Raw genomic sequence first — 16,686 nt, 5'->3', positions numbered from 1 at the left:
ATTTACTAAACTTTTCTTCCAAACCGAAGAAAGAGAAGAGGAAAATATTGTTGGTATACTTGTCTAGTTAAGGTTTTTTTGCCAAAACAAAAAATATTTTTGATGTTCGATTTAAGTATTGTCATGTAGGCAATATTTAGGATCATCGGTAGTGAAGATAAATTTAATACTGGAAATCACTGGGGGAAAGAAACATAGTTTCTATTAAAGGTAACAAAGTTTTATGTGGCACCTGAGCATGTGTAATGTACCACTCTCAAAAATGGCACCTGAGAAGGTTTCTATAAGGATAAAAGGATTTATAACAACACACCAGAGTGAAGTTCCCCAGTTAGAGCAATCTTCTCAGTGGCCACCAGATAAAAATGAAATGCTTCTTTCATTTCTGTGGTGCACAAAATAGAAGACTCAACTTCACTATTGGGCTGTGAACTGAAGTGTAAATTGTAGCTAAAAATGACCCCTGCTTCACCGGAACAACTTGCTGGAACGTTTATAGTTTCAAATCACTGAAATAAAAGAGACATTTTGATCTGAAGTCCATATATTTCAAAGAATGGTAAAAAACACTTTAATATGAAAGCACTCTTTTTTTAAGAATGTGAAGAATAAAGGAAAAAAATAGTAGGTTTCTTCTTCAGCCTTTACTTAGGGGGGAAAAGAGGCAAAATATCTTCTAGAAATTATCAGATATGTTACATATCTGTGATCCCTTACCTTATGCAAAAACAAACAAATAAAACAAAAACACACAGTGCAAATTTTGGCAAATTACGGGTGACCTCAAACCAAGAGGAAGCCTTCAGGGACAGGATAGGCCCAATTAATAAATATAAGCTTACAATCGCCATATGGAAAAAAAAAGAATTGTTATACTTCATAGACTAAAATGGTTTTGTGGGGTGGGCGGGATGAGCAAAGTTTGAGCAAACCCTCATTCAACCTCTAAAAAGAAAATGCACATATAAATTCAGCAGCAATTTTATTGACTATAAATAGTTGAGTTTCAGCAAGTTTTCTGCATTTGTGATATAGCAATCGGAAAAATGCATCAAGAAAAAATATGCCTTCAGTAAAAATGCATATTGTCCTGAATTCAATCAATCCTAAAGAAACAATATCATCATTTCCACACATAATACATCTGCAAAATTTATTTCATGGAGTATTTCAGCAAAAGGGGAAAAAAAGAAAATGAAGATTTATTCTTGTCCCTCTTGGAAAAAAATGTTAGCATAACATTCATCTGTAAGCTTGGTTGAAGTTATGCTTCCAAATATGATGAAGTGACAGTGTGTTAATCACTATGGATACATTGCCTTTCATAAGACTGCAGCATACCTACTGTCCATGGATCCTAAAAATGCACCCAATTAGCCATGACATTAATAAAACCGCAAACTACTTATTCGCAATAATCTAAATTTCACAGAATTAGAATATTCATCTGCCCTTGTTCATTTTTTTAAAAAAATCTGATATTTCAAAAAGGAAAAAATTCAAGTGGTTTTCAGATCAAACTAAAAAAAAAACCCTACAGATGATAAAAATGCTGAATAATAAAAACATAACAACTGAACTGAGACTTCTAGTGCCAAGGTAAAATGGACAAGGAAAAAAATGTTCAGTTGAGATTATCAAGAAATAGAGCAAAAAAATAACAAGAAAATTAAAATGAGGATAATGGAATGAATAGAGGAATAGCAGGAGACTTATTTTTGCATTACTGACTACAACAAGGGTTGAATATATACCAGGACTGATCATACCAGAATACGGAATATATTCAGGCTAGGAAGACTGCCAGAATACCTAATGATTCCTTTGAGGAACCTTTATGGTTAACAAGAAACTATTGTAAGAAGTCAAGGTAGAGAAACAGTGGGTGTTTCTCTTTCCCTGAATAGGGAAAAAAATACAGACAAGGAGGCATACCTATTACTGCATATGCTAATAGAATATATTCTGAATGTATTTATGAAGATACACATGAATGTAAGAGTGGACATCTGGTATCAAAACTGAAGGTCAAAAATTGAAATAAGTAGATGGCATCACAATGTTCTTGTACAGTCATCAGCCAACCATGATTGAGCCAAAGACAACAAGCTTTCTACAGTCTCAACTTGTAGAAGACAGTACAAATCACTACTGACAAAGCCTATTATGAATACTAAAATGAAACAAGAAAAACATTTCATTTGATGTAATTAATGTTAACTATTGAGAATAGAAAGATAATGTCAGTCAAAATGCTCAGCATACTTACAACTGATAGAGTATGGGCTGAAAAATAGATTGACAGTATGTTGGAACAGCAAAGAGGAGATTAATTCTAGGAAGGAAGATATGGCAAAATGGATAAGGTTTAGAAAAAGCTACTATGGTGGACAAGATTGGGGGAAGCTGAAGAAGGGCAGACAATGAGGTCATAAATCGCAATCACATGATTTAAGACTCTGCAACTGTCATAAATGAAAAGTGCCCAAATTGTGATCATGTGACTGCAGGAGTGGTGTGATCATTATAACTTAAGGACAATTCTATTCATTAGGTCCATATCTCACTCTCTAATCTTTAGGAAGAAAATTTTAAAAAAACCCTGTCATTCTTCCACGGGTAGAAAAATAGAAATCAGACACAAGAAATTTCCAACTAGAAAACTTGTACCGATATAAACCTTTTGCCTGCATTCCAAAACATTTTCTAAAATATGATCCCCTCTACAAATCCTGAGTTGAAAGGAAAACTTCCATTTTAGGTAAATAAAACATACAGAAGCAGATATTGGGAGCAAGAATGAGGGGACTAAAAGGCAAAAGAAACATGATTGCAGCACACCTCTCCTATGGCATTTTTCAGGCAACTACTACAAAGGTCAGTAATCTTTTAGAAAAGTTCCACATCACCACTTCTCAACCTTACTGGACTGGGAGCAGTGACATTCAAAATACAAAGAGAATAGAAGATCAGAGCCATTTTTATCTTAATCACTGCAGCAGCCAAGAAAACATGTAGGACCCACATGCATCCTGTTTTCAAGGGTAAAACTACCATGTTTCCCCAAAAATAAGACTTATATTTTTTTGCCACCAAAAAAGGCATTAGGTCTTATTTTGGGGGGATATCATCCACTGACTAACCTCACTTGTACGCATCATCCCCAGCCTCCTTTTCGCTGTCAGAGGACTTCAGGAACTTCTTCTGTGGCCGGCAAGTCTTTCCTGAAGGCCTCTGCAGCCGATAACAGAGCTCCTGATCGATCCAGAGCTTTGTTATCAGCTACAGAGGCCTTCAGGAAAGACTTGTCAGCCTTGTGGTGGCAGAAGAAATGGGCCGGCAAGGCAGGTGTTGGGGTGTGCTAGGGCTGGCTACAACTGTCCAAAGGTAAATAGTAGAGCAGCTCCATCACCACCTCAACCCCACTCTAGCTTAATTTTTTTACCCATGCACGATGGAGTGTGCAGGATCCTAATTAGGGCTTATTTTGAGGGTAGGGCTTATATTGGGTGCATGTGTAAAAAAATCAAGCTAGGACTTACTTTCAAGGTAGGTCATATTTTCGGAGAAACAGGGTATGCCCACTCTTAATTCATTCAAAAATATTACATCAACAGATCTAACAAATACAACCAATCAACAAGAGAGGACAAACCTCATCTTTCATCAATGTGGAAGGAGAAAAAATATTAGAAGCTGATACAAATATTCAGAGGTACTCTTTTGTTCATCTTTAAGCCCTCACAATAAATCAGAGAAGTTAAAAAATCTAAAAAAAAGACAGAAAGTGAAGGAAAAAAATTGTCCTGCATGAAGGCTTCTCCAATACTTACAAATCATGTCACATCTCTCAACCAACATTTCCTCTATAGTTGCAAGTTTTGTCCCCAGCGCCTTGTTCCAAAGAAGTAGTCACAACATATGTGGAGGCTGCCAAGTCTAGGAAGATACAATCTAGCAATGCTTTTCCTTCAGCAAATAATGATTCAATTGGGGTCCCACTAAAGATCCAATCTAGGTTAGACTGGGCCAGTAACAAGCAAAAGAGAAAGTGGATGGATATAGAATGAGGAGAGGGTCCTTTGGTGCTCTCTGAGATTACTTTTTTCTTGCAGATGTTTCATTATTCAAACTAAGTAACATCATCAGTGCTAGAGTCGGAAGTCCTGGTTTTGTATGTGGTAATTTGCTTGGTTCTGGGCAGAGATAAATACTGTGGTGATGTACTGCCAAAAACGAGAATCTTCCTCTGCCAATGCTGACATCATTGACTCTAGTTTGGATCATAGGATTGGATTATCATTTTCAAACAATCATCAAAAAATGAAACAAAATGAAAACACATCCCTCTCCCAATCAGTAGAGCTATTCTGCACTACAAATATTTACATTGTTTTCAAATTTTGAATTCTGCAGTCATTAATTCCTCAGAGAATGCATTAAGGAGCATGACAGTTGAGAGCATGATGTTGTGCAGTGCAAACTTGTAAGTCTGCAACTGGGGCTTAGTGCATTGCCACAAATACAAAATGAGCCACTTTAACCTGCCTAACAAATAGGCTACCCACGTTTTACATTTCTGGAACACACACCAGAATGATTTGCTTGTGGTTGTTAAAAATACTAAATATTTCCCCAAATAGAGAATTAACAGCTCAAACTAACTGGGGATTTCTGAGAATTTCAAAAGAGGAAAAAGAAGAATTGCAAAGGGAAGAGTTGTTAAGAGCAGTATGTGATAAAAGACTATCTTCTCCAGTATGGTGTCTTTTGAATGGGCTGTTTTAAAAATCCTAAAATTCAACCTTAGCCAAATTTGCATAATAAATAACTAAATCTTCAAGTTTCTAGTAATTCCCTATATGAGTATTCCTCAACCTTGGCAACTAAGATGTGTGGGCTTCAATTCCAGAATTCAGGATGTTAAGCCCATATGCCTTAATGTTGCCACAGTTGAGAAACACCACTTTAAAGGGATCCAAGCAGTATAGCTTCTGGATTTTTTTACCACTAGTGATAATACATAATCGGTCCTCATGATGACCTCTGCCTTCAGTCTTAGGGAATCAGTTGCTCTGGCCTTACTTGAATAATTCCAGTCCTACATTTTTGGTTCCTTTGAGTGAATATTTTGATTTTAAATGCTATTTGTTTATTTAATCATTTTATATAGTCGCCTATTTCTGCCATGATTCTGGGCCCAAAGAATGATAGAAAGTACAGATATATACAGTAGCAAAAGCAATAGCACTTAGACTTATATATCACTTCACAGTGCTTTATAGTTCTGTCTAAGCAGTTTACAGAGTCAGCATATTGCCCCCAACAATCTGGTCCTCATTTTACTGACCTTGGAGGGATGGAAGGCTGAGTCAATCTTCAGCCCCTTCAAGATTGTAGGAATCAAACTCCTGGCTGTGTGAGTAGAGTTACCCTACAATACTGTATTCTAACCACAGTGCCATCATGGCTCTTATACAAATATTAAACTACAAGAAAACTAATCATCGACATAGCCAGGAAACAAGTTTCTTTATACAGCTGGAGGGCAAGCTTGAGCACAGAACCATGTCTTTAGGTTCTTATGAAACGCCAGAAGGTTAGGGCCAAAATGATCTCTGGAGGGAGAATGTTCCAGAGGGCAGATGCTACAGCAGAACAGGCTCTTCTTAGCCATTGAACAGCCAACACTTCTTAGCCATTGGGACCCAGAGCTTTCCCATCCTGCTGGATTAGACAAGATGGGCAGAAATAATGGGCAGAAAGTATTTCTTAAATAATCTTGACTAAACAAACCACAAAGCACTTTAAAACTTGTTTTGCACTGGAAGACAACTGGCAGCCAATGCAGCTCACAAAATTGTGGGGACTTGTGCACAGAATAACCAGTGCCACTGATTACCCATATAGCTGCATTCTGCACCAGTTGAGGTTTCCAAGTGTCTTTCAAGGGCAACCCCCATGTAGACTGCATTGTAGTAGTCCAGATGGAAAGTTACAAGAGTATCTGTAACCATGAGAAATTCAAAAGCAGTCCCCAGCTGCCACACAACCTGAAGGTATGCTCTTTAACTAAGAGCTGCATGTCTAGGAGACCACCAGATTGCACACTGTATCTGTCTAAGTCAATGCCAGCCCACCCAGAACAAAAGACGTAAGAACCCTGGCACTGGATTTCCAAAGTCATTTGATCCTAATTTGGCTGAGCTGAAGCCTGTTGTACCCATCCAGGCCTCCACAGCCTCCAGGCACTGAGACAGGATGTCTCACATAGCTGCAGGTGATGAAATAAAAATGAGTGAGTGACATAGGCATACTGATGCTATGTCACCCCAAATAGTCAGATGAACTTAACCATGTCATGTTAAAAGGAGACCTGAAGACCTGTGGCACCCCACATACAGCCCACATCCCAGACAGTGGGCTGTACCTCATCAACACCAACTAGAACTGTACATGGAGGATGGAGAACCAACACAATACAGTGTCACCCATTCCCAATCTCCAGAGCTAGTACAGCTGGATACCATCACTGATTGTGACAAAAGCCACTGAAAGATTAGGAAGACTCAGAATGGATGCCCTATTTCCATCCAATCCCACCAAAAGTAATCCAAAATACTGGTTTTGTCTAAGTAATTGGACTAATAAAAAAGAGCTATACTTCTGTTCCCCCTCATTACTCCATATTTTCCCTTCCCTTCCCCATCGCACTTCTATAGTTAATCATCTTTTTCTGCCAAAAGGTTCAGCATGAAGAACACCGTGCCATGCTAAGTATTTTTAGCATGGACTCCAACACTAATTGTCAGTACTGTGAGTCTCAGGCAGAGGCACCGAAGATAATGCACACTGGTGTTTTTATATTCACCGAAATAATTCCTTATTTAGAACCTAAAAGCCTGTCAAAACCCAAAATTAGCTCTGAGAAGACAGAAACTGCATTTCTCCCAATATATCAAACTGAGAACCAACAGCTAGAATACTTGTTCATTTATTCCAGTGAGTTACACAAATCAACTCATTTTATCAAAAATGTACAGTATCTGTCAAATCCTCAAATGCTGCATTACAGTCTTGAGAAAACGGGAGCTTGCTGCCTGCTAAACCAGCCTGTTTCAGTCTGATAACTGTTGTGTGGTTGGGATAGCCGCCGCATGTCAGTAGCATCCTTCACTGTTATATTAAAAAAATGCTTTGAGAAAGTGAAATACATCCTGCCACATTCAAATGTGCTGCTAGGATCACAAGGGGCTAAGCCTCCACATATGCACTTGTGGCAGAGGTGGTATTCAGCAGGTTCTGACCAGTTCTGGACAACCGGTAGTTTGATTGATTGGATAGTTCCATCTTTTCCTTTGAGAAGACTAGAAACTTCCATTCCAGTCTTAGATGAGTTAGTTTGATGAGATAGTTTACTGTTGAATCCAGATTGATTTACAATAACTGTTGTGTCTTGAAACAAGCATACTGATCACCATTAACTGAATTCAAACAGTCTGCTAAGCCATATTACTATCTATTTAGCATTATATTGAGCCAGTCTACTATAGATTGTTCAGTAAACTACTTCAAACCATTCTATACAACATTTGTGGTATGATGGATAAACTAGATAACTGTAGCATATTGTAAGCAGCTGGAATCTTGTATTTTTGATGGGCAGCTATATAAATCAAATAAATCAAAGTTAAGTAAGTCAAGATTTAACATGGTAGCCAAATCTAGCAAAGTATACCAGGAATAGAGAACCTACAGCAGGGGTGTCAAACTAATGGCCTGTGGGCTGGATGCGTCACAGCCCATGAGCTGTGGGCTGGCCATGCCCACACCCAGTTTAGCAAAGGGGGGCAGGAAGTCACGATACGTCATGTGATGATGCTGTGACAATACGAGTTTTATACCCCTGACCTACAGCTTCCAAAAACTGCTGAACTACAACATTCAAGAGCTGCAGATGCTGGGTCTCCATCAGTGGTCTAAGTGTAATCAATAGTCCCTTTCAGTAAAAGACAATTTCTTACATCCTAACTTTAGACATTAATTTAACCTACTTGCACACAACAACTCAGGTCAGGATATACCATGTTGGTGTACTTGGTAATATCAAACAATTATTTCATTACTATTGTATTTCTTTTCTGTTACTGTATGTATTGAGAATATTAACTGCATTTTCTGCTTCAGGTATTTTGAGCAATGTCTGATTATTAGTCTTTAATAAGAATCATAGGGTTGGTAGAAAACAAGAGCCAGCATGTACTCAAATGTCCACTATTCAAATATATATCATATACATTTTTAATAGCAGTGGAATATCAACAGGAAGTTACAAAATACACATTGGGAAGTATGTAAGAACTTTTTTATTAAAAAGGTCCAATTATTGTAGTCTAGGTAACAACTAAATATTTAGATTGTTAGTTACCAAGACTTTAAAGAATTAGGCAACTGACGTCACCCATCTTTTGACCATTTAAGACCCATTCATAGCCAAATTTGAAACAGTCATGCATGTTTATATAACACATCCTTCAACTTATACAGCAAATATTTTTAAAAGCTTGATAGAAGCAAGAGTCAGCAAGCACTCAAATTACTATCCCAAAGTATATCACAAACATTTTTAATGGCAGTGGAATATTAACAGAAAAGAAAATATGCAATTTATCTGTTTTAGAAAAGAATCTTTGATATTTGCAATTATATTGGTAATATTAAGAGTCCTTTTTTGACATGGGAAAATATTAAAGGACCTGTCTGCATACGGAATGCAGCCTAAAACTGAGAGAAATGACTGATGAGCTCTTAGTTGAATTCCCAGTTTATCCATATACTTATTTCGCAGCAGTAAAGAAAATACTATCAAGGAATCTCACATATTACGACAAAGGTAATCTAATATGCCTTAAAAGTAGACAAGACCTATCTTGAAGGGATATGGTAAAGATTACTTATATGGGGTAGATTTAAATAATGTGCTATGTTGTGTGGTTTGTGTGTATTGGATTAGTATGTTGTATAAACTCAAATATTTTCAATCATGAACTATGATTTTATGGCATGGTAGGATTTTATACAGACTCAGCCACTTCCAGTTATAAAATATGATTCACGGCTTAATGAATTGCATGAACATAGCAAATCAGTTAGTTAAACACACACATATACACTCAGTCCAAGAAAACTGTAGTTCCATCTGAATGTGTCCCAGTGTCTTTGGTTAAAGTCTGCATCCTAACAGTTGGATGGGCAGAGGAGAGAGCACCATGCCAGGCATATTGTGACATCATCACGCAAACCATGTAATTTACACGAATTGCGAATGGAGAGGCACAGAATAATGTAGTAAAATAAAAAATAGTATCTAATACCAATAAAAACAGTAAGAACCAAATACTAAATAAATACAGGAAAATATGAGTATAAAATGCAATCCCACTTCAGTCTTCAAAGGCATTCTGGAAGGTCATTAATAAAGGTAATTGGCCTGTGATTGAGAGGGAAGTTTTTCCATTATTCCAGGATCTTGGGGCCATAATCGAGCAACAGTGTCTGCAGGTCTCTGCTAAGATTGGGAGGATCTCAAGAAGTTTTGCCCCAGCTTGGTCACATCTACCAGGGAAGGAGATTTGCTAAGGTCAATGAATAGATGGCTGTTCAGATCAAAATAACCTTTCAAAATGTACCTGAAACCTTCTTAGTAACCAATGTAGCAACTACTCCATTTTCCTTAATAAAATGAGAATGCTAAAGCCCCCAGTGGTAACCTAATGTTCTGTTTAATTATGGTTTGCAAATCCACAATGGCTGCTTTCATACAACATGCTTGCTAAACCCAAACCCAAACCCAACAAACCACAGATGTCAAGGAAAAGGGAGCTATTTCTGCTAGCCCAACCTTAATCTTTATGTTGCATGTCTCCAAAAGTGAGTGGGGAAAGGTCCCATTTTGGAGCTGCATTCAGGATATTTGGGGTGAATTGGGTTCCATAACAGTGTACTAGCCTTAAGACACTCTTGCCCTATCAGAGCAAGAGTCATGTCGAAGAGAAATCTATAAGACTTCTGCCTGGGGCAATTACTTAAATTACTTTGAGGTTCTGTTCATACAATGTAAGCCTTGGTTTGTTCAAAGCCAGTTTAGTGACTAAGCTGCAATTGGCTCATTTCATATAACTTAAGCCATAGCTAGCAAATCATACTAGCTTCGCTTACACAGCACAATGACACTTTAGACAAGCATGCTGTGCACACTCAAAAAACAGAATGAATTGAATAAACAATTAATCACAAGTAAGCAATTCAAGTAAACAGTTTGGAAGTATTCATTGCTAAAAAAATAATAAAGCAACCCAACTAAGGCCTCTTATTTTGTTTCAAAGGCAGGAAGCAAAGGCTATACACATCTGGGTGAGGATAAGCAAACAAGAGACCAAGTTTGCAGGTGACACAACATTTTAAATGTCTAAATATCATAATAAGGCAGGTGGCAATAAAATAGTAGCCAAAATTTTATGCAAGATGGCTGTAAGTGAATCAATTAAGTTGAGCAACTTTTTTGTCCTTATTCACACATCATGGAAAGCTGTTAGGTGGTCTTCTCATTATTAATTTACTACAATGTGTAAACTTAATTATTGTTTTGTTGCACAGCTTAGCATTTTATAAATTCAGCCAATTTATGCTTAATGAATTAAATGTCTTTAAAGAAATGGTTTTGTGCAAAAACTAGACACAGTATAAACAATCATAGGAATTGGGTTGTGGTGGAAAGCACAACAAAAAAATAATGTCCTTTCAGTAGGCAGAAAACAGTTAATCCCACTGACTTTTTAACTGTTTGTGTTATCTTTAAATAAACACAAAGTATCATCATGCTAAGAGCTATTAAAAACATGGCTCTCTTTAATGGCTTTTTATCCATACACACAGGCTTCTACAGATGCAAACAAGACAGGACTGAGACACCCAAATGCCCAAGCAGGGTTTGCTGTTGCTTGTATGGCTGTATCTTGGTTTATCTTTTCTCCCTCTCACTCTCACTCTCCAGGAAATCCAGGCTAGTAGGCTTGTGCATTACAATTCAATAGCTTAATTAACTCTCAAAAGTTAAATCTCTGAGTTAAATTGGAGCATCGGTGCAACGCAACTTTTCACTCTTAACTTCATTCAGCCAATCCGGGTCAGCTTTCTTCCGCTCCTCTTGAAAGAAACGCGATCGAAACTTAGGCAGTCCCGTCGCTCCTCAGAAGTCAAAAGTTTCCTGCCCCAACCCAACCGGGCCGGACGAAGCCTCTCAAGCAAACCACCAAGCTGGGACCCTAAAGACGACATTTACACGAAACCGTTTAAAGGGGAAAAGCAGCGGATGCGGAGCCACATGCGAGTTTTAAGAAAGCCGGGGAACCCCCTCGGCCCCACCGAGGTTTCCTCTGTTTCGTTCGCCAAACACCACCTAGATACGCACAAGCCCCGTTCATATCTCCCTCAACTTATCCGCACCCTTATAACGGTTTGCTGCATCCGTTTGCCAGGCAGGTTTGGGGGTTTTTGTTTTGTTTTAAATGACCGAGGAGATCTCCTTCTCACAAACGACGCCTTTTAAACGAGGTTTGCTTTTCCTTGCAGCCACCCCTCCCTCTCAAAACGCTCTTTGCTTCAGGTGACGGGGGCTGCAAACTTCGGGGTGGGAAAGAAGAGTGGCGGGAGGAAAACGGCGTCCTTTGAACTGTTGCTTCTCCCCACCACCGCCAAAGCCACAGCTTCCCTTCGCTAGAAACGGGATCGGACCGATGAGGAAGTGAAGGGGGGGAGGGGGATACAGCGTTTGAAGAAGCTTGCAGAGCCAAGTGTGAGGGGAGAGTGGGGGGACACTTTAGCCGGGATGTTCATCTCCACCACCCTCTGTTTTGCCTTTTACCTGATTGCATTGGGATCTCGGCTCGCCCTGGAGCTGGAGCGAGAAAAGGGTCATTAGCAGCTTGGTAATCCCATGTCCCTGAATTTGCCGAATTCCGTTAAGGATGCAGGCTCAGCAGCTCCTGCTCCGGCTTAAATCTCAGCGGGGGAGAAAGAGAGGAGAGAGAGCTCAACAGCACAGCCACATAGTTACTGCACTTCTGAAGCTCGGGTGCAGCTGATTATATACTCCCGACCGGTTTCATGGGCAATGTAGTTCCCACCGAACGAATCACACCGCCCTCTGCCAGCCGACGGAGTCTCAGAAAAGGACTACCGTTCCCAGCATGCTTCCCGTCTGGAAGGACGGGGCGGCTCAAGAGGCTCGGACATCAGAGCAATGTTTCTCTGTCAAATCAAAAGGAATGTTCGGTTAGCGGACCGTGGAAGTTTCTCCTTCACGGCCCCTTTTTTTTGCTTTTCTCTTCCGTCTGCCGCTAACCAATTCTTCGGTCCAGCAATACTCTCCCAAACCCGGTCCCGCTATAAGAAAGAGGGGAGAAAATTTTGTGGATAGTTTTTCTCTCCAGCCCCTTCCCCGGTGTTTTTGCAACTTGTCGACTCTTTTCCGAATTTCCTGGGACGAGCCAAGAATTCTGACCATCTGCGGCATCATGAAAGACTTATTTTATTTATTTATTTATTTATTTGGTTTGTCAATTGCTTACAAGATAATAGGTATAAGTAAAAACATAGTTATGAATACATGGATATATATAAGAAAAATAAAAGAAACAGTAGGACAGGGACGGTAGGCGCGTTGGTGTGCTTATGCACTCCCCCTACAGACCTCTTAGGAAAGGGGTGAGGTCAATAGTAGAAAGTCTAAGGTTAAAGTTTTCGGGATTTGGGGAAGAAACCAGAGTCAGGTAGAGTATTCCAGACATTGACCACTCTGTTGCTGAAGTCGTATTTCCTGCAATCAAGTTTGGTGCGATTAACCTTGAGTTTGTATCTATTGTGTGCTCTTGTGTTGTTATGGTTGAAGCTGAAGTATTCATTGACAGATAAGTCATTGCAATGCATGGTTTTATATACTATACTTAGATCGGACCAAAGGCGGCGTAGTTCTAAATTTTTTAGGTCTAGAATTTCAAGTCTGGTGGCATAAGGTATTCTTCAACGAGTAGAGGAGTGGAGAACCCTTCTTGTGAAATATTTCTGGACTTTCTCAACTGTGTTAATATCAGGTACATAATGTGGGTTCCACGCTGCTGAGCTGTATTTGAGTATTGGTCTACCAAATGTTTTATATGCTCTAGTTAGTAGTGTAATATTACTAGAGAAAAAGCTAGGTAGGATTAGGTTAACAACTCTTCATGCCTTTTTGGCTATGTAGTTACAGTGGGCCCTAGCACTTGGATCATTAGAGATGAGTACTCCAAGGTCCTTGACAAAGTTTGGATCATCAACAAGGTCTTGACTATTCAGCCTGTATTTTATTTTCTGATTTCTTTTGCCAATATGTAAGACAGAGCATTTGTTTGTTCAGATTTGAAGTTGCCATTTGTTTGACTGTGATAAATAGAAGCCTAATAGAATTCAGTGATGTAGATGGATTTTATTTTATTTTTTGTTTTATTTATCATTTTATATCTCCCAAGAAGTTACATTGGACAGCATATAATACTCAAAAGAATATAATGGAATTCTTTACTGGCCAAGTGTGATTGGACACACAAGGAATTTGTCTTGGTGCAAATGCTTTCAGTGTGCATAAAAGAAAAGATACATTCGTCAAGAGTCAAGAATCATCAGGCACCACACTTAATAGTCGTAATATGCATAAAACAATATAAATACTGTAGTTATAAAAAGTTAAGCTGCCATTATTAAAAACTATTAGTAAAACTTAAAACATACAAACCACAAAGCATGGAGAAAGTGAAACTATCAACCATAGTAGTGGTTATAATATTGTTGCTGAGAGTGACTTGACATCTTAAGATGGAAACACCAAGCTGGTGATATAAATCAGTATTTTTGCTTCCTGTGGTTGAGACTGCAGCTCCTGAGTCCTCTTCAAGGCAAATCCACATCTTTCTTTCCCAATAGAAAGTTAACAGAGTATGGGTTACTGTGCCCAAGCCCTGTGCCCTGTTCCACTAAGACCTATGACACTCATGCCACAGATGGCACGCAGAGCCATTTGTGCGGACACACGAGCCCCAGCCAAACTTACCTGCACTGCACATGCACGTGCCTCCCACCTGATTTTCGGCCCATTTGAGGCTGTTTGAGGAAAGCCTCTGCAGCCTCGGGAGGCAGAAAAATGGGCCTTCTGGAAATATCGGAAGTGCCGAAATGGGGCCATTTTTAGCCTCCCAAGGCTCCAGAGCTTCTCTCGAGCCTCTGGGAGGGTGAAAATGGCCTCCCTTGGGCTCCAGAGGCCCTCCGGAGGCTGAAAATGAGCACCTCTGGTATTTCCAGAAGGCCCGTTTTCTGGCCTCTCGCAACTGCAAAGGCTTCCCTCGAGCCTCCAAGAGGGAAAAAATGGCCTCAAACAGGCCAAAAATCAGCTGAGAGGCATGTGCATGCGCAGTGCAGGTAAGGGGGTGGGGCAGGGGTGTTGTATATGCATGTGTGGGGGGAGGGTGCATTGTATTGTGGGTGCCAGCACATGCACGCTTTTGGCACACCACAACAAAAAGGTTCACCATCACTGCACTAAGGTATGTGATTGCCAGACATTATGACCTATGTAGTATCTTCTGCTTTCCACAAAAGTGTATAGATTCAAGTGTAAGGAATTTTATTCTCGTGTCCTAAAATATTATTTGTTGTGTTTCTATGCTGCCAGATTCAGAAGACAAATCCTGGGAATTTATAGAATAAAACATAAATACATAGTAAAAACAAGGAAAACACAGAAGTACAAAACAACCCAAATGGGCACTTTCTAGATTTGACTTTTGACTTCATTCTTGGAGATACCTCCCCCTCCTATTTAAAAGACACAAAACCTGTGTCATTTTGCAAAGTTCAAAGATTTATTGTTTTCACTGCAGCAGACTTACATGGATATCCCACTTGATTATGAATATCTGTTGCTGGAGGGAACAGCAAGAGAGTTTTGTAGCTACTTATAGCTCTCTAGGGAGATTTATCTGCAAACAAGAAGCTGCTAGATGGACCTTGCTTTATTATACTAAGGCTTTCATTTTATAATTTCATGGCATTTATCCTCCTGGAAAAATTAACTGGTCATTCTATGTATTTCACATAAGCAACAACATTATCAACCGAATCATTATTACAAAATATAAATGAAATATAACACAACCTGATCCCCAAAGGAGGCTTGGCTCCCTAATTAAATTTGAATTCATTGTTTCTGATCTGTTTGCTTTGCTAAGAATGTCACAACAATGGAGGATCCCGGACAAATAAAAAGGATCCCTGGTGTGTATTCTTGGCCAACTGGAGATTTCTGAAACTATGGAAACATACTTTGTTAATAAGTTTTTATCCGAATTTCTAATGTCAACAAAACATTTCTATATATTCATTTAAAAAGACTTATTTTAAAACATGCTGAAAAGAAATGGAACAGACTGACTGGTCTCTGTTTTGGGTATAGATTAGGGTTGTTGCTAGACTGGTCAAAAATCTGTGTTTCCCCGAAAATAATACCCAGTCTTATATTTTTTTTGGACTACAAAATAAGCCCTAGTGCTGGAGAATAAGCACTGGGGCTTATTTTGGGGGAAACACGATTTCAGGGTGATCAACCTGGCTGAACGCCTCATTCCCTGGCATGCGCACAAAACACAGTGAGCACACAGGGGCCGATGTCTGGCTGTAGCCTGCTGGCCCTTGGTTGGCGCACTCTGGGGCTGCGCACCCCACACAGTGCAGTGAGTTGAGTACCTGGCCAAGCAGCAGATGGCAGCAGAGGCAAGGGGGAAGCATGCAATCTGGACACACTGCGCGGGCTGCAGGCAAGCTGAGAGACAGGATGGAGTGGGAGGCTGGCTGCAGGAGGCTTGTCTTCACATTTCTCAGCTTGCCTGCGGCCCGCATCGAGCATTAGGATTGCCTGCCTTCCCCATATAAGACATCTCAGAGAATGCTTGATAAGAAATTAAAATTTATTGCCTCCAATGGTCTGCACACATATTTGCCATATTTTGGCTGAAATCCACAACACTCTTAACATGAATTTAACTTAGTCAAGAATGCATATGTTCTGACTGGCAATACCATCAGCATTTGGAACTGATGAAAGCATCAAGAACTGCAGACTTCTCATACATAGGAGGATAATCAGAGTAGTTACTATATTATACAAAATGATAAATATACATCTAGTTTTTATATTTCGGTGTCAGTGACTCCCTATACACTGATACAACAAAAAATGTTAAGTTTGATTTATCTGAAGCCATTTGCACATCAATTTTCTTCAGTTAATAAGCAAGACAATGTATTATTAAGTAAAACTTTAATGTGCAGTCAGTTTGGATGCACACTTACATGAGGATCTTTATTTGCATGCTGATTATTCTCAGAGCCCTTCTCTATTGCTTAATTTAAAAAATGTCAAACACAATCTTATCATGATGCAAGGCAAAATTATGCTTTGATTTCAAGACATCTTTCTGTTTAAAAAAATATTTCCTGGTACAGTTCCCAGCACTTTTGCACAGTCCGTGAACAGGTACATAGCCAGAAAATTGCATTTCATCATGATGTCTTAGAAATATTTGTTCAGTAAAGTGAGGA

General features: G+C 39.3%; 1 protein-coding gene across 5 annotated transcripts in view; it reads right to left on the bottom strand.

Annotated features, from left to right (window-relative positions):
• ITPR1 (inositol 1,4,5-trisphosphate receptor type 1) overlaps window positions 1-12,123 on the bottom strand; it is a 245,219-nt gene extending 233,096 nt beyond the window's left edge. For 4 of the 5 annotated variants that reach the window (XM_087923703.1, XM_087923705.1, XM_087923706.1 and 1 more), the window contains exon 1: window positions 11,924-12,121. The gene's annotated coding sequence lies outside the window, so the exon portion shown is untranslated. Of the gene's footprint in view, window positions 1-11,923 lie in introns of all 5 variants that reach the window. The other variant, XM_087923707.1, reaches the window with a different exon arrangement.
• Window positions 12,124-16,686: the final 4,563 nt, after the last annotated feature.

Source organism: Pseudonaja textilis, chromosome 2 (genome assembly GCF_049901715.1).
Source record: "Pseudonaja textilis isolate UNSWEBS1 chromosome 2, rPseTex1.2, whole genome shotgun sequence".
In the NCBI taxonomy this organism is placed as follows: Eukaryota; Metazoa; Chordata; class Lepidosauria; order Squamata; family Elapidae; genus Pseudonaja; species Pseudonaja textilis.
The sequence above is the reverse complement of the archived record's forward strand: the minus strand, read 5'-3'. Positions and strand labels throughout refer to the sequence as shown.